Here is a 20573-nt window from a genome sequence, read left to right as displayed (position 1 = left end):
CTCCTCTTCACTCCTCCAGGTCAGGCGCACTCCCCTCGCGCCACAGCAGACAAAGCAAACACACTCCACGAGCTGGTTTAGGGAAAGACGACTAAAGTGCTCTTCACGCACTGATCAAGCAAAGACCAATAAAGCGCACTTCATGCACTTTTCAAGAACAAGAGGCACTCTACTAGTAGAACAGTGTCAGAGGAATGAAAGTGCATGGCGAAGGGGGCACACCAACTAGCCCCTGGAGACAGTTGTAGGGGCACAGGACGGCAGGACTCAGGCAAGCAGACCAGCACAAGGGTCCAGAGAGAAGCAGTGGCAGTCCTTCTAGTGACCTAGCCAGTCCTGGGTCAGTCCCACAGCAGAGCAGTCCCAAGGCGGTTCCTGACGAGTCTTTCCAGCACCTAGTGCCCAGTTCTTTAGTCAAGTAGCGTCTATCCATGTGGGGGACAACCGTGTGCACTTATTTTGCACAGCTTCCACAAAGGTGGAGAGGGGGTTCCAAACAGTTCTAACCAGCTCCACGAATTTCCCTTTCTCCTCCAACAGTGGCTCCAGACATCAGTAGGGGGTAAACAAGCCCTCTGTGTGAGGCCAGGGCACAGCTTTTACAGATGCATGTGTGCCCCGCCTCTACCACTCCCAGCCCCGGAGGACCATTCATTATGCAGATGTACTCCGGTTACACCTCCAACCTCCCTGTGTGATGGCTGTCTGGAAAGTATGTACAAAACCCAGCTGTTACCTTTCCCCAGACGTGGATTGGAGTCAAGCTTCAAAAGCACCAGGGTTATAAGCACAGAAAAATGCCCACTTTCTAAAAGTGGCATTTCTGCATTGGTAATAACAAATCCACCTACACCAGTAAGCAGCATTTCCCACTACCATTCCAACCAAACCAAACATGACTATGCCACTCGTCATAGATCAGACAACACCACTTAGCCATATGAAAGGGCATTTCCAATTCAATCCTATGAGACGAGCAGCGCTCACAGTAGTGAAAAACTAAATATGCTGTTTGTCACTACTAGGACATGTAGTACATAAAGACATATGTCCTACCTTTTACATATACAGCAGCCTGCCCATAGGGCTAGCTAGGGCCTTCCTCAGAGGCGACTTAGGTGGAATAAAAAGGGAGTTTAGGCCGTGGCAAGCAGTCTGACTTGTCAAGTCAGTGTGGCAGTGAACTGCGCTCGCAGGCCCTGCAGTGGCAGGCCTGAGACATGTTAACTTCTGTGGGTGGCGCAATCTGCGCTGCAGGCCCACTAGTAGCATTTAATTTACAGGCTCTGGGTATATGGTGTACCACTTTACAAGGCACTTACAGGTAAATTAAATAAGACAATCATTCCAAGTTTAGAGAGGAGAGCACAGGCACTTTAGCACTGATCAGCAGTGATAAAGTGCTCAGCGTCCTAAAGCCAACAAAAAGAGGGTTAAAAAAATAGGAGGAGGAAGGCAAAATGTTTGGGGTTGACCCTGCAAAAAGGGCCAGGTCCAACATCAACCCATAATATTATAGTTCTATATATTCTTGTATTCGAACTCTGTGCTCCATCTACCTCCCTGTTCTGATGACGACCTCTAAATGACTTGAGTTCAAAACGCAGTGGACTATAAGATGCCATGAAGGCTTCTATTTTGACCCCATTTATGCAAATCCGTTGAGGAGTCAAATGGCAGAGGTCTTTTTTTGTTCTGATACACCTTTTCACGACTTATTCACATGGGCACAATTCTGAGCACATTATTCCACATGATTGTTGTTGGTTTTTATTGACTTTGTGAATACATTGAATTAAATATAATTAGTTCATGGTTGGACTTTTAAATTTAGTTCATAAATCGTGAAAGTCAGAGAAAAAATAATGTATTATTTGTGAATAATGTACCATTTGTGGAGTACATCTGTATCCACGCATTTATATAATTGCTCATCTTCAGCAGTAATTCTACAGTGAAGTATCGTTGTGTTTTATATGTTAAGTGTCCCTAGGCTCCTGGCATACCAAAATCGGATATACCCTTGTTGTTTTCTACGAAGTTGCGTGTAATTCTAGCACCATATGAAAACAAGCACAAACATGGGCGAAAACAAAATTGTGTGATATTTTCAAGAGTAATGGCGATAAGTTTTGCCAAAATGATAAGTAGTACATGATGACGGGTTGTCTGCACCTAGAGATTTGTACTGCGGAGTGTGCCTGGAGTTCACAACTCATGCAAGACATCACTCCCTCTGATTTGTGCCATGGTGCATTCAGTGTTACACAGTCAAGACATTTTTAGCAGGCACATAACTGCTGTTATCTTTGGCAAGCAACAATTCGTGAACAGAGGGCTGAATCATGTTTGCATGCCGCGCAACACAACACTGCACAATTCAGCAAAGTGTTTCATGACTTTTGGTGAATCTGGTGCCTGTGTCTTTGTATGAAGATTGAGTGTACCACACGTGGACAACAAAAACGTGATGAATAAAAATGACTGAAAAAATCTTAACCACTGATAACTATTCTGGGCAATATTCAGGTGCACTGCTTTTGAATTCGTCTTGCCCCTTAGATAAGATTGGAGATTATGACCAAGCATATGTAAATTGGTGTTGGTGCCACCATATAAGGTTCAACCTATACCAAACTGCCTGACCGCTTCCTGTCTGAATGGGAAAACAAGCAACCAGGGATGGGTTATGTGTTTCCAATGGATACAATTTATTTGAGCATTTGACACCCTAAGAGGCACAGGTAAAGCCGGACCTGGGTCCGAGCTCACTGTGTATTAGGACCTCAGTGAGTGCACCTAACACATCTAAACATATCGGGGATTGCTTCTCTCTTCCTCTGAGATATGGCACAGATAATCTAAAATCAATTTAATGTGTTGCTACGTAGGGCAGTGGTTATTAATACATGTAGCATTTCCATCCATCATATTTGGGTTGTGTAATTAAGGTCACCACATCGTCAATGATCGTTGGGATGCAGTAGGAGGAGGTATGTTTCTCTATCTGTTTCAGGAACGGAGGAGAAAGGGTGACTTTGTGAATCACAGCTCTATGGCTGTGGTGGACATCAGGGCAGTGGGAGCTGTTTCTTCTGCATTGTCACAAAAATATTACAACTGATTCCTGCTCCTGGTTCCACTAGACAGAGGGTGTGAGGTGAAGGACAACTCCTGACCCAGGCCTTCAGTACTCGGAAAATTGGAAGGGCAGACAATTTCCTGTCTTTAGTCCCTGTGGTCGAGGGCAAAGTTGTAAACAAGTTCCTCTCTCTGCAACTGTATCTACCTTATGTTAAGGCAAAGTATGACAACAGAACAACCAAATAACGCTGGCATAGTGCGTTTGTTAGAAATGGGGTCTTTGGTTGGCAGTCAGGTTACCCCCCGTCCAAGCAAGGACCCTCACTCTAGTCAGGGCAAAGGAGAAACAAACCCGGTTAACCCCCGCTCACCCTCATGGTAGATTGGCATGAGCAGAAAGGCTTAACCCAGAGACAATGTGTACTGTACCAACACACACAGTAATACATTGAAAACACTACAAAATGACTCAGCACCAAGTTAGAACAATAGCCAATATTTATCTGAGCAAAACAAGACCAAAACGACAAAAATCCAACACACACCAGTCAAGTTATGAATTTTTAAAGATTAAACTTCAACATAGCACTTAGAAACACAAATGCTTCAAATTGGTGATATCACGGTGTCATGACGGAGTCATTCCCAACAGCTACAGTACCTTGTGAAAATGAGGAAACAAGCCGGTGTATGGAGTTAGGGATCGCAGCGTCGCCACCCTAGGGCCACCCCGACACCCACCACCCACGCACGCAATCTCTGCATCATACTAGACTTGTCTCTCTCCATGACACAGCAAATCAACGCCATATCATCTGCCTGCTTCAAAACCCTCCACATGCTATGCAAGACCTTCAAGTGGATATCAATAGAAACCGAAGAACGGTCACCCATGCCCTCATCAGCAGCAGACTGGACTACGGCAACGCCCTTTACGCAGGGACCACATCCAAGCTTCATAGAAAACTCCAGCGCATCCAGAACGCCGCCGCACGTCTCATCCTCAACCTCTCTCGCCACAAACACATCTCCGCCCACCTCAGATCCCTACACTGGCTGCCCATCAACAATTGGATCGTCTTCAAAATCCTAATCCACGTTCACAAATCCCTCCACGACACCGGACCGGCCTACCTCAACGAATGAACATCCCGACCCGCCAGCTCCGCTCCGCAGACCTTTGCCTTCGCACCAGTCCCCCGCATCCAACGCACCACCTCCGGCGGCAGATCCTTCTCCCACCTCGAGCCAAAACCTGGAACTCCCTCCCCACCAACCTACGCAAGACCCAGGGCCTCCTAACTTTCAGAAAGCGCCTCAAAACATGGCTCTTCGAGCAGTAACACATTGGTCCCCACACATTAGGCTACTGGCATCAGTCAGAACTAACGCTTCACCTCTGATTTTTGACGCATTGCTGAAGTTGCATCACTTGTGAGGACAACTTCAGCAATGCACCTCTTTTGAGGCTGATGAGCTGCGGCAGAGCTCCCACTGATGTGTCAGATTTTCTGACACATCCATGGGTCCTTGCGCCATGGTGCCTTGCATTGTTAATGTGACGCATTCATGACATCGTAACCTGTTATGACGCAGCACAACTAATTTTGACGCGTCGCTGCCACAATGCAGCAATGCATCAAACCTTGCAAATGAGGCCCTTAGAGTCTAAGGTTCTGAAATGTTGTCATGATTCTCCATCTGCAGGTCATCCAGGGCATAGAAAGATGATGGACTTGACTCATAGAAATTTCTGGTGACCCTATCTAAAATTAAGAGATGGCTATTGTGTGCACAAGCAAAGCTTCCTTATGCCAAACTGGAGGATTAGAGCCACTTCCCCTACCTAACTGACCCTGGAATGCAATTTCAATAGATTTTATAGTACAATGTCCTTTTTCCAAAGGTTGTGCCACACTATTAGTAGTTACTGACTATTTCACAAAAATGGAACACTTAATATCACTCAAAAATTCACTGGGATTGTTTTGTGACGCATTCACAGTCACAAAACAATCCTACATCGCACTGCAACATGCAATTAGGAAGGGAACGCCTCTTCCTAATAGCGACTCGCAAACCTATTTTACGATTCATTAAATAGATTACTGAATTTCAAAATGGGGTCTGTACATACCAAAATGCTTTTTTCTTGTCGCAAACGGCGCAATTTGTTTGCAACAAGAAAAACGCTATGTACATGTGGCCCCAAGAGAGTTACAGGGTAGCAGGCATAGTCCAGTCCCAGTCCTGATGCCCCTGATCAGCTGGGGCAGTTGCAGAAAAGGCTTGTTGTATACCAGTAGCTTGAACAGGAGATCACCTGTATGACCCTTGGAGTCCACTTTGTCCTGGGTACAAGAGGGAGAGCAAGTCCAGTCCTGAAGGACGCTTCACAGGTCTCAGACAGCAGGTTCAGTCCTCTTCTGATCTTCCAGGAGTGTTCTGAACTGGGTGACTGGGGATGCCATATTTATGCCTGGCACAACCTAGTGGGTGGGAATGACTCTTAGGGCCATCCTAAACAGTGGGGTAAAGTTCCTGGGGCTATCCCTACCCACGTTGGGCATTTTCAAGCTGGTCAAAAACTTCAGCCACACTAAACTTGGAACTGACTGCTGGGGTCATATGGGGAGTGTACTATGGTAATCCTAATGGTCTCACATATCTCACTCTGTAATCCAGTTTTATTCAGACCCTGTACCCTCAACAAACTCAGAGTCAACAGTCTTGTAGGACAAAGTTGAACTTTCAGCAACCAGACAGTTGATACACACGTATTGTTTTGGCATTCTATTTCCCTCCTTGAAAGTGCTCCACAAATGTTATATGTAAACCCATCAGATCTGTCAATCAATCAATCGTGGATGTGTAAAGCACGGCTAATCACCCATAGGCTATCAAGGCACTGATTGAGGGTGTGCTGCTCAGTCGAAGAGCCAAGTCTTGAGGTCCTTCCTGAACTGCATCAGTGATGCAGTCTGCCTGAGCTTGAAGGGTAGCGCATTCCATGTCTGGCTGCTCGGTAGGAGAAGGATCTTCCTCCTACTGTGCTTTTTCAGATCTTGGAGATGGCTGCAAGGGCGAGCTGTGAGGAATGGAGACATCTGTTGGGTACGTAGAAGGCGAGGCAGTAGTTGAGGTATGCTAGTTCAATGTTGTGCAGTGCCTTGTAGGTGTGGATCAGGAGTTTGTATGTGATGCGCTTGTTGACTGAGAGCCAGTGTAGGTCTCTGAGGTGGGAGGAGCTGTGGCTGTGTCGGGAGATATCCAGGGTGAGTCTGGCTACTGCATTCTGGTCTCTTTGAAGTCCTGATTGAAGTTTCTTGGTGATGCCGGCATAGAATGTGTTGCTGTTGTCCAGTTTGCTAGTGACGAGTGCGTGGGTGACTGTCTTCCTTGTGTCGGAGGGAATCCACTTGAAAATTTTCCGCATGAGTCAGAGGGTGTGAAAGCATGATGAAGAGACTGTGTAGACTTGGCGGGTCATGGATAGTGAGGAGTCCAGGGTAATGCCCAGGTTGGATGCATGGTCTGTGGGGGCGGGGGTGATTCCCAGAGCGGCGGGCCACCAGGAGCCACTCCAGGCAGGAGGGGTGGAGACGATTATGAGGATCTCTGTCTTGTCTGAGTTGAGCTTGAGGTAGCTGGCCTCCATCTAGGCGGCTACTGCTCTCGTCCTGTTGTGTAAATTTTTCTTGGCCTGATCAGAGTCCTCAGACAGGGAGAGGATCAATTGGGTATCGTCTGCATAGGAGACTATGGGGGTCATTCTGACCCTGGCGGCCGGTGATAAAGCGGCGGCCAACCCGCCAACAGGCAGGCGGTCAAAAAAAAGGTATTCTGACCCTGGCGGGAACCGCCAACACAGCCCGCCACTTTAACACTCCGACCGCCACGGCGGGACAGACAAACAGCTCGGCGGTCACCGCCAACAGCCAGGCGGCAGACAATGTACCGCCCACCCTATCACGACCCACCAATCCGCCACCTTTTCCGGGGCGGGAGCCCCGCCGATAAAAACACGGCGGAAACAGACTACGAACGGGAAAACGCTCACCTATGCACACTCCACGAGGAAGGAGGACAGCATGGAGCCCGAATTACACATCCTACCGGCTATTGTCTACCTGCTCATCTACCACGAGTACGAACGCCGGCGCAGACGACAACGGTGAGTACTGCACCTACGACACAGGGGAGGGGGGAGGAGGAAAGCTTACGGGCACACACATATGCGACCCCCCCCCCAACTATCTACACACCAATGCAGAGCACCAAGTCACAGTGACACCACCCAAACCCCCCGGAATAATGCAAAGACATAATTAAAGTGAGAAACAACATTTATGTATATAAGAGGTTCTTTGAAGTCATGGTAAAATAGCAATATGAATAGTAAAAAAACAAGTAAGAAAATAACGAAACCGATATACATAGGCAATAAGTCCTGCACAGTCACCTAAATTTCCACTGTCCGTGGGCCAAAGTGGATCAACACATGGGCAAAGCCCACACAGGAGACCTGAGTTCGTTGGAGAGAACACTGCTGGGGCATCAGATGACAAAACAACAGGCACCTCAGGGGGAAGGGAAGGGGGGGCACCTCAGCCACATGAGTCCACGACGCCAGATCCACGAAGGCTCCACCATGCCCACTGTGCCATCCTGGGGAGTGCAAAGCCACAGTCTCACAAGTCTCTACAGTGGGTGGGTTGCCCACCGTGCCATCCTGGGGAGTGCAAAGCCACAGTCTCACAAGTCTCTACAGTGGGTGGGTTGCCCACCGTGCCATCCTGGGGAGTGCAAAGCCACAGTCCATCAGGTGGATTACAGAGACCACTGGTCATGGAGGAGCCATGGTGGGCAGAGTGCGTCGTGAAGGCCTGCCCGACACAGAACCGGGACTGCCAATGGGCCAGCGGTGCTTGAGACGGCGGGGCCCAGCGGAGCGGTGCTTGACAGGAAGGGCCCAGCGGAGCGGTGCTTGAGACGGCGGGGCCCAGCGGAGCGGTGCTTGACAGGAAGGGCCCAGCGGAGCGGTGCTTAACAGGAAGGGCCCAGCGGAGCGGTGCTTGAGACGGCGGGGCCCAGCGGAGCGGTGCTTGACAGGAAGGGCCCAGCGGAGCGGTGCTTGACAGGAAGGGCCCAGCGGAGCGGTGCTTGAGACGGCGGGGCCCAGCGGAGCGGTGCTTGACAGGAAGGGCCCAGCGGAGTCTTTCTGCATGGCGGGGCCCTCTTCAGCGGTGCCTCTCTATACGGCGGGGCCCTCTTCAGCGGTGTCTTTCTGCACGGCGGGCCCTCTTCAGCGGTGTCTTCCTGCACGGCGGGGCCCTCTTCAGCGGTGCCTCTCTGCACGGCGTGGCCCTCTTCAGCGGTGCTTGTCCAGTCATCCAAGGGAGCCAGACCTGGCCAGGACTCCCTGTTTAGTCGCCCTCCGACCGTGCAGTTGCTGGACCCTTCTGTGACGGAGTCCTGGGCCCGTGGGTGTCCTCCCTCACACCCGGGATGGGGCTTGTGGGGCCCTCCTGGTCCGCACCCCTGCTGGCTGACCTCTCCGCCCTGCTGCCCTTGCCCTCCTTCGATGCGGCTCTCTGGCCCTTGCCTCCCCTGGATGTTGTGGCAGGTGAGGACTTCGCTCCTTGGGGCAGCCGTGTCAGTCTTCTCGCAGCGGCCCCTGATTTTACGGGTCCTCTTCCCAGGGGGGGGGGGAGGGGGCTGGCTGTTCCCTTGCTGCTGGCCGATGTATCTGTGCTGGGGAAGGGTGGACTCCAAAACCCCTGCACAACGGTGACACTTGAAGCAGGGCTGGTGGTGGCTGAGGTGCTCTTGGGACTCTTAGCAGATGGAGGGGGTGGGTCAGGTGGGGCAAAGAGTTTAAGTTTGGAGAGGTAAAGTTTTTTAGGACCAATGTAAAGGGTAGGTGTAGTGGGTATGGGAGTGGAGGAAGAGGATGTGGTTGTAGGAGAGTCAGGTGTGCTGTCTTTGGGTGCAGGTGCTTGTGACGTAGGCTGTTGTGAGGTGGTTGGCTGTTGGGTGGGTGGCTGCCTGCGTTTGTGTGTCTTGGAAGGGGGGGTGACAGACACAGTGGGAGAGGACACAGGGGACGTGTAAATGGCAGTGGGGGTGGTGACTGCACGTGGGCGGACTGTACTGGAGGGTGTGCTGGTGATGGAAGTACTGGCTGATGGTGGTGTGCATGCAGGTGTGAGTGGAGACGTCACAGGGAGGGAGGAGGGAGACGAGGAGGTGGGGGACACAGGGGTGGTAGTGACTGTTGGCATGTCTGCATCTGGGTGTTGCTTGGGTGAATGCTTGTGTGATCTGTGGTGCTTATGTCTGGATGAGCTGCCCTTGGGTGTTGAGGTGTGAGCAGGCTGGTCTGATGGTGTGGATGGGATAGGCTGAGGAACAGGAGACAGAGACAGGGTGGAGGCAGATAGAAGAGGGAGGCTGGAAACAGGGACAATGGCTGCCGTCAGTGCTGAGGCCAGAGCATTGAACGATCGTTGATGGGCAGCCTGACCCGAATGAATGCCCTCCAGGTATGCATTGCTCTGATGCACCTCCCTCTCTACCCCCTGGATGGCATTCAAAAGGGTAGACTGCCCAACAATGAGCGTCCTGAGGAGGTCAATGACCTCCGCACTGAGGGCAGCAGGGGTAACGGGGGCAGGGCCTGAGGTGCCTGGGGCGAAGGAGATGCCCGCCTTCTTGGGCGAGCGGGCACGGAGCGAAGGCTAAGGGGCTGCTGGGAGGGCGGAGCTGGTGCGCTGGGTGGCGGCTGTACCTGTAGAGGCGGGGGGCCCGGATGTTGCCGCCACCGCTAGGGAGCTCCCTTCCGAGGACGTGTCGGTGTCGCTGGTGTCACCACGGGTCCCCGTTGTGGTGCTCCCCTCGCCCTCCGTATCACTGGTGACCTCAGTGTCTGTACCATGGCCCACCGGGGCCTTGTGAGTTGCAGCTCCCTCGTGCTCCGATGCCAATTCTCCTCCGCCTGATGATGCTAATACACACATGCACAAGAAGACAAAGAAAAAGGGTGGGGGGAGAAATAAAAACAGGTTGAGTGCATGCATTGTCAACACCGTTGGCGGAGAGGACAGACACAGGAGCCTCCAGCACTACGCCGCGCAATCGGGGTACACTACTCAGTACTTGTGACTAGGCCAACAGGTCTATGGACAACATATGCGCACATGGGTGATGCAGGACCATGGATTGCTGTACTTGGCACCCTACAGAGGTTGGGGGCGGGGGCACAGGGCCATGCCTAAAGGAGGGGACTACACTACAGAAAGCGCCCTGGCCTAATGTCACCCACAGCCCTCCTCCCCCACCCAGACACCTCCACTGCGCGTAAAGATAGCAGTATGTACTGGTACTCACCCCCTTGTGTCTGCTGTGATGTCCTCACGCGCCCATCCAATTCGGGGTAGGCCACCGCCAGGATCCGGGACATCAGGGGGGTCAAGGTACGACTGGCACCCCTCCTACGTTGGGAGGCCATACCCAGCAGTGACTCGGCGGTCCCGCAGCGGATGTCCTCCCACCTGTTTCGGCAGTGGGTGCCCCGTCTTGTGTGGACCCCCAGGGCCCGGACTTCCTTGGCGATGGCACGCCAAATGTCGACTTTCTGATGGGCGCTGACCTATTTGACATGTACGGGGTGGGAAAGGAATATTCAACATTTTTCTGGATGTTAGATGTGATTTCCCCCCCCTCCCCAACCCTGCCATGTGGCACATGCTCTCATCTGTCGTGCCTTGCACTCCTCATTCGCTCCCCACCCCACCATCTTACATCCACCATACACGACCCAGGCATAGCCCATTCAACGTGCACCCAGTGTACTTACCTGTTGGTCTGGAGGACCGTAGAGTAGCGCATACTGGGGGAGGACCCCGTCCACAAGTTTCTCCAACTCTTCTGAAGTGAAGGCAGGGGCCCTTTCCCCAGTCGCAGCAGCCATTGTCTCTTCCAGACCGAGGTCACAGCAGCACTTGCAGTATAGGTCCTCTCCTGTGGATGATCAGGTCTCGAGTGATTAAGCAGATCGAAAATGGCGGTCACGCCCGCGGTGGTGCGTACCGCGGCGGTGCGTACCGCGACCGCCAGCGCACATCGTCATTGGCTCCTGAGACCCATAGGGTTCAATGTTAACCAATGCTGCTTTGCGCCGCGGTCTTCGACCGCCTACCGCCACGGTGAGCCACGCCAGCGCAGTGACCTCACATCCCACTGTCACACTTCACAGGTCAGGCAGTCGCCATTTCAAGGGCCCACATGGCCTGATTTCTACTGCGTCACACAGGCCTAGGCCTTGCATTGCCACTCATACAAGCCATTCAATGCATAGCGAATCGTGTAATGTGCAAGCTGTGGGAACGAACCTGAGGGTTGCTTGACTCTGTGCTCCATGTTGTCCTTCCTAGGCACCGTCCGCTGGGACTTGCGAGGAGAAGGATGAATCCTCCCGTGTACCGACCGCTGATGGACCTGTCGACAATGGAAGAACAACATATTATACTTCGATACCGACTTGACCGAGCCACTATACATGAACTGTGTGCCCAGCTGGAGCCAGACCTGATGTCCCCCATCCGCCAACCCACAGGGATTCCCCCTCTGGTGCAGGTTCTGTCAGTACTCCATTTTTTGGCTAGTGGCTCTTTTCAGACAACAGTGGCCATGTCATCAGGGATGTCTCAGCCTATGTTTTCTAAGGTTTTGTCCAGAGTGTTGCCTGCCCTGATGAAATACATGCGGAGATACATTGTTTTCCCTGAGGAGGCTGATTTGGCCACTGTGATGGGTGATTTCTATGCCCTTGGACATATCCCCAACATCATTGGTGCCATTGATGGGACCCATGTGGCTTTAGTACCCCCAAAAGACAATGAGCAGGTGTACAGAAATAGAAAAAGTTACCATTCTATGAATGTCCAGGTGGTCTGTTTGGCTGACCAGTACATCTCCCATGTAAATGCCAAGTTCCCTGGGTCAGTGCATGACGCGTATGTCATGCGAAATAGCAGCATCCCTTATGTGATGGAACAGCTCCAGAGACACCGTGTGCGGCTAATAGGTGACTCTGGTTACCCCAACCTGCCTTGGCTATTGACCCCAGTGAGGAATCCCCGGACCAGGGCAGAGGAACGGTACAATGAGGCCCATGGGCGAACTAGGAGGATCATAGAAAGGACCTTCGGGGTCCTGAAGGCCAGGTTTAGGTGCCTGCATATGACAAGGGGATCCCTCATGTACTCACCAAAGAAGGTGTGTCATATCGTCGTGACCTGCTGTATGCTTCACAATCTTGCATTGCGACGCCAGGTGCCTTTCCTGCAGGAGGATGGTCCAGATGGTGGTGTTGTAGCAGCTGTGGAGCCTGTGGAGAGTGAAGAAGAGGAAGACGACGGGGACGACACGGACAACAGGGACACAGTTATACAACAGTATTTTCAGTAGCACCCAGGTAAGAATCACCCACGCCATTTTACATTTACTTCTGGCCTCCTGCATCTCTACTTTCTGTGTTTCCCCCCAGTTCCTTTTAACTGATTCTTGACTTTCCCTTCCCTTTTCAGAGCTGTATGACCCACAGCGTGACTACTGCTTTGTTTGCCCATGGACTAATGCTTCTTGACACTGGTATGTTGTCATCACAATGTAAAAGAACATTATTGCACCGTTATGTGTAATACATTTGTAAAGAATACAAGCAGACTCCTGACATTTGAAGTGCAATTGGTGATTTATTTTAAGTGCTGCGTATAGGTCCGTGATAGTAAAACGGTGATGGGTGGGGGTGGAGTCATGTCCATGGCAGAGTCCAGTTCTCAGTAGCACAGGTGCGATGTCCATATGCCTGTTGAAGGATGGAGCAGGGGCAGTTCAAGGTTGGACAGGGTGCCAATGTGGGACAGTGGGATGACATCAGGGTGTATCTTAGGCTGGCGGGGGTCTTGGCATCCTACTCTGTCTTCTTGTGTGATCTCAGGTTCCGCTTGCGGGGTGGTTGATCTTCAGCAGGAGGTGGGGTTCTGGTGGCCTGTCGGGGTGTGGGGGCCTCCTGTCCACTTGCACCGGCGGAGGTGGTAGGCTGTTCGTCGTCCGGGCTGGTGACAGGGGCCCTTTGGGGTGCCACATGGTCCCGCAATGTGGTGACTATCTGGTTGAGGGCCAGGACGATGGTCCCCATTGCGGTCCCGATGTGCCAGAGTTCTTCTCTGAACCCCATGTACTGTTCCTCCTGCTGTGCCTGGAACTCCTGGAACCTGGCCAGTACCGTCGCCATCGTCTCCTGGGAGCGGTGGTATGCTCCCATGATGGTGGTGAGGGCCTCTTGGAGAGTGGGTTCCCTGGGCCGGTCAACCCCCTCTGGCACAGCAGCCCTCCCAGTTGCCCTGTTTCCCCGGGCCTCTGTCCCCTGGACGGTGTGCCCACTACCACTGCCCCCAGGTCCCTGTTGTTGTTGGGGTGGTGGGTCAGCCTGGGTGCCCTGTAGTGGCGGACACACCGCTGATTGACGCATCCTGGAGACAGTGGCATGGGCCCGCTGGGTGGGAGCTGTGCTGGTATTCCCAGAGGGGGTTGGGTCTGCTGCGGCCTGTGTCTGTGTGTGGGGAACCGACTGTCCAGAGGTCCCCGATGGTCCGGGCTGGTCATCAGGTTCCAGGTCGACAGAGCTGCTGTCATCACTGGGGGCCTGTTCTGGGGGCGGGATGGACAAATCTGGACCCTCCTGGCCGGTGTGTTGGCGTTCGGGCCCTGCAGGGGTAAAAGAGTATGGTTATTGCTTCTGTGTGTGCCATGGCGTGCGATTTGTGGGTGCCCTTGTCCCCCAGTGCTGGCATTCCCTGTGGGAGGAGTTGTGAGGGTGGTTTGGGGGGGGGGTTGGGTCTGTGCAGTGGTCATGCTTGGGTGATGGGTGTCCATGGTTTGTGTTGGCATTCAGGGATTGGGGTTGTGTTGGGTGGGTTGTGCTGGTGAGACATTGGCAGGGTGGAAGTGTGCTGGGGGGTTGGGGGTGAGGGTGGGGGTGCGGGTTGGCATGCTGGTGGTTGGGGGGATGAAGTATTTGGGATTAGACTTACCAGAATCCATTCCTCCGCCTACTCCAGCGAGGCCCGCAGGATGCAGGATGTTCAAGACCTCTTGCTCCCATGATGTGAATTCGGGTGGAGTGGGTGGGGGTCCGCCGCCAGTCTTCTGCACAGCGATGTTGTGTCTTGACACCATCGACCGCACCTTCCCCCGTAGGTCGTTCCACCGCTTTCGGATTTCTTCCCGGTTTCTGGGATGCTGTCCCACAGCGTTGACTCTGTCGACGATCCTTTGCCATAGCTCCGCCTTCCTGGCTATTGTGGTGTGCTGCACCTGTGTGCCGAATAGCTGGGGCTCTACCCTGATTATTTCCTCCACCATTACCCTGAGTTCTTGGTCCGAGAACCTGGGGTGTCTTTGGGGTGCCATGGGGTGGTGTGGGGTGGTGTTTGTGGTGATGAGTGTGGTGTGTGTGGTGGTGTGTGGTGTTTTGTACGTGGATGTGGTGTTGGTGATGATGTTGTGTTCCTCTGTGTGTTGGGGTTTGCGTTAGCTGTGCTCTCTCTCTCTCTCTCTCTCTCTCGCCTTCTCTCCGAATTTCTAGTAGTGGGGGTTTGTGGGTGATGTGGGTGTGTGTTTTATAGTTGATTGGATGTGTGGGTGTGGTGTGTGTATGTGTATCAGGTGTGTGTATTTCGAATTGTCCAATGTGGCTGTGTTTTGTAAAGGTGTGTGTATTTTGACCGAGGCGGTGTGTACCGCCAATGGAATACCGCGGTTGAAAGACCGCCGCGTGGATTCGTGGGTCGTAATGGCATGGGCGTGTTCGTGTTGGCGTGACGGTGGAGGTTTGGTCATCTCCAGTTTATCGCTGACCGCTGATGAGGCGGCCTTCCGTGGATGTCGGGTTTTTGGCGGTTTTGAAGTTGTGGGTCAGAATGACCGTGGCGGTTTGCCGCGTCCGCGGCGGTAGAATGGCGGACTTCTGACCGGCGGTAAGAGCCTTTTACCGCCAGGGTCAGAATGACCCCCTATGTTTAGTCTGTGTTGTTTGGTGATCCTGGCAAGTGGGACCATGTAGATGTTGAAAAGCATCACGCTTAGGGAAGATCCTTGGGGCACTCCACAGCAAATGTCTTTGGGTTCTGACGCGCACGGCGGTAGTGTGACACTCTGTGTTCTTCTGGTGAGGAAGGACCTGATCCAGCAAAGTCTTCGCAGAGGGTGGAGTGGGAGACTGTGTCAAATGCAGCAGAGAGGTTGAGGAGGATGAGTGCGGCTGTGCCTCCTCGGTCCAGTATGATGCGCATGTCGTCGGTAGCTGCTAAGAGTGCGGTTTAAGTGCTGTGGTTGCTTCTGAATCCAGATTGGGAGGGGTCTAGGATGCAGTATGTCTCAAGGAGTTCGATGAGTTGTTGGCTGATGGCCTTCTCTCCTACCTGGGCTGGAAAAGGGAGCAGAGAGATGTGTCTGTAGGTCTTCCGCTCCCTAGGGTCGGCAGTGGATTTCTTGAGTAGTGGGTTGATTTCAGAGTGCTTCCAGTCTGAGGGGAAAGTGGCGGTCTCAAAGGATTGGTTGATGGTTCAGCAGAGTTCTGGTGCTATGGTGACGCTGGCCAGTTTGAGAATATGATGAGGGCATGGATCTGAGGATGATCCTGAGTGGATGGAGTTCATCAGTCTAAGGGTGTCCTCTTTGGTGATAGGGGTCCAGGAGTTCAGTCTCTGGTGAGGTGCTGGGTCTGTGGTGGTGAGCGGTGCTGGTGAGTTTTGGTTCCTGAAACCTTCATAGATCTGGATTTTACAGTGAAATTAAGTGGCGAGTTTGTCGCAGAGGTCTTGGGATTGATGAGGTGTCTGTTCTGGGGTTCGTGAACTCTTTGACGAGGGCAAAGAGCTCTTTGCCTTTGTGAGTGCTGGTGTTGAGGTGTGCTTCAAAGGTGGCACTGATGTTCTGGTGGTAAGTGGTGACTTCATTTTTGTAGGCTGTGCGGTCTTCTGTTGATTTGCTGATCCTCCCTTTCCGTTCCAGTCATCTGCAGGAGCGTTTGGTTTCCTGTAGGTCTGCTGTAAACCTTATAGGTCTTTTTCTCTGTTGATTTCCTGTTGTTTTCCTCAGGGGGGCTACTTTGTCGGCACAGTTCAATAGCAAGCGGTGTAGGTTGCGTGCAGCTTCATTTGAGGCCATTGTGTCTGGTGGGAGGGAGTGGCTGAGAGCGTTGGTGAGTAGTGCTTCTGTGACTTCTCTCCAGCGTGTGCCAGAGGGTAGGGGGGCGGTAGTAGAGCGCGGTGTTCTTTGTGTGGGTAAAGTGGATGCACTTGTGGTTGGTCCAGTGGTGTTAGGAGGTGTGGGAGATGGTAATGTTGTCCCCTGCTGAGAAGACAGGGTCGAGAACGTGTATGGCTCTGTGGGTGGGGACGTTGTCAAGTTGTTTGAGGCTGAGAGTTGAAATGCCTATCAAACATTATTAACTGTTAAAATTAGTTGTTTCATTATTTTTCAAGCTGGTCTCATTCTTGAGATACAATATTGGTATTAATATTGCATCCGACTACTTTCCTATGGAACAGCCAACCCTGCCACACTTAACTTGCACACCCTGTGTACACCTTGGTACCATATACTCGAGATGTATAGGTAAGTTAAATATGGAAATCAGATGTGTACCTATTTCATCATATTGACAGGAGGAGTATTAGCACTTTAGTGCTAGTTTGCAGGGTAAAGTGCACATAGTTTCCTTGCCACCAAAACAGAGTTCAGCAAAAAGCAAAACAAATCATGGGTGACCATGCAGAAAGGGCAACATTTTCAACACTTTTCTTCCCACTTTCTTATACCATTGGTCCATTGTTCTTTGAAATCCATGTCAATAATGCATTTTCTTCTCATGAGGATGAATTCTCCCAACAGGATGCTGTGTTTGAGACTCTGTGGGAAGCATGAGTAGGCTGTTACCTGCTGCAGACTTACAGAATGAACACGTTTCTAAGGCTCCATTTTCTACTTTGATCTCAACATTACAAAAGTATGCTCCTATTCTCGATATCTCTAGTGATTTCTAAATTGAGATTATGATTGATTTAACAAAATTGTGTGCCTCATTTGCTTCCTGACCAAATGTGAAATAGATTGTCTATATATCAGCGCCATGTTACCTAGGATTTGGTGTAATTTTCATAATGCTTTGTCCATATAGTTTTTCCCTGCCAGCATTTCATTAGGAGGCTGGCATAGCAGGGGGCTAGTTGTGTGCTCTTGCAATACTGCATATTTGCTTACACAATTGGTTCTATAATAAAAACATATTAATCTCCAGGCAGTAATTGAGCACATCCAAAATCCTGTTATGTTGTAACTAATGTATTTGTCTTGGGTTGAGGAAATACTCACACTCTACATGATACCATCAAATTGTTGAATGGTAGCATACAGAGCTGTTACATCTAGGGTTATGTTGAAATAGTGTGCATGCCAAGGAATGCCATGGATTTTGAGCATAATGTCTGCACTGCCCCATCAGTATGATGTCAATGCAAGGATATGGGTTTAGAGAAAATGACATACAGATTCTGAACTAGTTTCAAAGAAGCTTCTTATGGAGAAAACTATTGGATGACCTGGTCATTCATTTGGTTCATGTGGATTGTGGGATTGAAATGGATGATTGGAATTGGTGCATATCTGCTTTTTAGATATTGGTATTTGTCACTGTATATTAGACCTCATTCTTTCCAGTCAGTTTCTCATTATATTGTTTTATTGCTTCTCTGTATTCCTCCACTGTGCAAAAATGATAGCATTCAATTTCCATTAGTTAAGGTTTTAATTAAAAGTTAACAATTCAATAGTGCTTTAGCATTTTATTCTACATAGATGGCCCTTGGGACCGCCACCCCCTAGGGCCAGTTCCTGCTAGCTCCAGAGGTGGCCACCCTCAGGAGATAGCTGTTGCCTTCGATTGGCAGGAGCTGTGACAGCTCCCGCCAAGCAAAAGTAAACACTCTGTTTCCAGAATGAAAGAGCTGTCAAAATGTTCCCGCTTGCTGAAAGTGGAGTTTTCATCTCAAGAGATGAAAGTATTGCTCCCACATGCAGGGAGCTGCATTCCCAGTAGCTCCAGACGTGTGGGAGCAATGCCGTCTCCCGCAGGAAACGGGAAGCCGGCTGCGACAGCGGGGGCCTTAAGGCTCCCCCTGCAGTCCCTTCGTATTACCAAGTGGTTTTCTCTGCATTTATCTGTAATCCTTGATGTAGGTGTTTGCAGTCTTGCTTTTTTTTTAATGCAGTATCTCATGTGGGGATTTAGAAGCGTGGGTTCTTTCTTGTCATCTGCTGCTGAGACCAGAGATTGTGTACTTCCTTTTAAAAACCACAGGTATGTAAAATGGCCTAAAATCCCTACCTATGTGTTCCCCCATACACATTAGTATATGCAACATCTTCCTGTCGTTTTCCCAGGATGATGGATAGCTTACTAAAACACCCCCAAGCATGTTTACCTCTGTCTTTGAAGATACGTTTTTAATCACATCTCCACCAAACAAAGGAGAACATACTTCTCTAAAGTACAAGTCATCTAAGTGTGTTTTCTCTGCAGTTCCACCTTGAAAAGTTAGCTAATGAAGATGCTTGAGGAACAATAACCTCAACAAAGTCACAGACATGCAAGGTCAATGGAGGCATTACCTCGGCATCCTTTACGCAGCTGTAGTGTAGGAATGCACTATGCATATACCCAGCGAGGTTGCACTTACTAATTAACCAATAGAATATACTCAGGTTGGGTGAACATTCCGCACAGATGGTGGCCTCTTCTTGTATAAATACACAGGGCAGGATTCATACTGGCATGATGCTCATTTGACAGAAATCAAACCGCAATGGGAAGAACATACCGATATAAACAAAGCAGCTGACCAAGTTCAAGCTTCACTGCTGTAAAGTACAAATCATCCTAATTTCTTGCGCATAAGCAAGGCAAAGCAAGTGTTTTTTTCTCTACATTTCCTCATTCAAAGGTTATCTGTAATCCTTTATGGAGGTGTTTGCATCCTTGCTTTTTTCGAGCACAATATCTCATGTAGTGACTGTGACGAGTGGGTTCTTTCTTCTCATATGCTGCTGAAATCATAGATCATCTTTTCCCTTTTAAAAATGACAAACATGTAAAATGGCCTAGAAGCCCCTCCCTTTTGGCCCCACCCTATAGACACCTCATATACATTAGTGGTATGCAAAGTCTTCCAGCCATTTTCCCAGGATGATGGACAGCTTACTAAAAGGACCCCGAGCTGGTTTCCTGCAGATTTTGTTGACGCTTTCTTGATTGACAGAACCAAAGGCCATGCACGGCAGTAGCTGGGTTAACGTAAAGTAATTAAAATTACTTAACGTTAAAAAAATATACAAATTCACTGGAAAAAAACAACTGTTACAGGGACGTTATATTTAGGAAATAGAATTGAAAAAAACACTACAGGGACGTTATAGTTAGGTTGTTAATGTACTATAACCCGCACTCTCACCATGCACTGCTAATTACCTCACATATTACAGTTATTGATACTTGATCTAACTATAACTGGTGAATTTCTATGGTTTTGTGCAAGTAAATTCAGAACCTAACTATAACGTCCCTGTAACCTTTGTTTTTTTTAAAGTGATTATACATATATTTATATTTATACTGATTATGCACTGAGGCATGCTGGTAGGGAAAGGAGGTAAAAGGAAACGATTCAGTCATTTCATGCAATCATTTCAGTTTCTTCTCATACCAGAGTCCACAGGTTTGTACCAAGGAAGAGAACTGTGTGTGTGGAGAAACAGGACACCCCATCTTTTCCATCATCCCTCTCATCACCTGTCTAGCCCAGCCATGAACATTAGGATCAGCCCTAACAAGATTAGGAGAAAAAATCTGAAAAGTACCTTCTCTGGCCAAGTCCTTACTCATCCTTAATGAAAAAACCAGGAGGGTGAGAAACTAGGACAGTAGGGCAGTAGTTCCCAACCTTTTGACTTCTGTGGACCCCTACTTTATCAATACTGGACCCTGGGAACCCCCACTGAATCAGTATTTGAATCTGGGGACCACCCCACTGAGTCATTACTGAAAGCTGGCAATCTAATCTGTTAAAATTATTAAATTTTCTAAACAGTCGAGGACCCTCTGAGGAGGCTTTGTGGGCCTCATGGGTCCCTGGACCGCAGGTTGGGAACCACTGGGGTAGGGGAAATCCTGTCCAAGTTCTCTGGTATGAGGTGGCTGACATTCCTTCCATCCAGCTGGATTTCTTGTTTTTTCAGTTTCTACATATATTGCAAATGCGATCCAAAGCTTTTAGAGCGCTTTACATGAGAACCAGTTAGGTTACACAAAGACACATTCATTTTTTTGGTAGGCATGAATTCATCACATATTGTTGCCAGATTCT

This window comes from Pleurodeles waltl, chromosome 9 (genome assembly GCF_031143425.1).
Source record: "Pleurodeles waltl isolate 20211129_DDA chromosome 9, aPleWal1.hap1.20221129, whole genome shotgun sequence".
NCBI lineage: Eukaryota > Metazoa > Chordata > Amphibia > Caudata > Salamandridae > Pleurodeles > Pleurodeles waltl.
The sequence above is the reverse complement of the archived record's forward strand: the minus strand, read 5'-3'. Positions refer to the sequence as shown.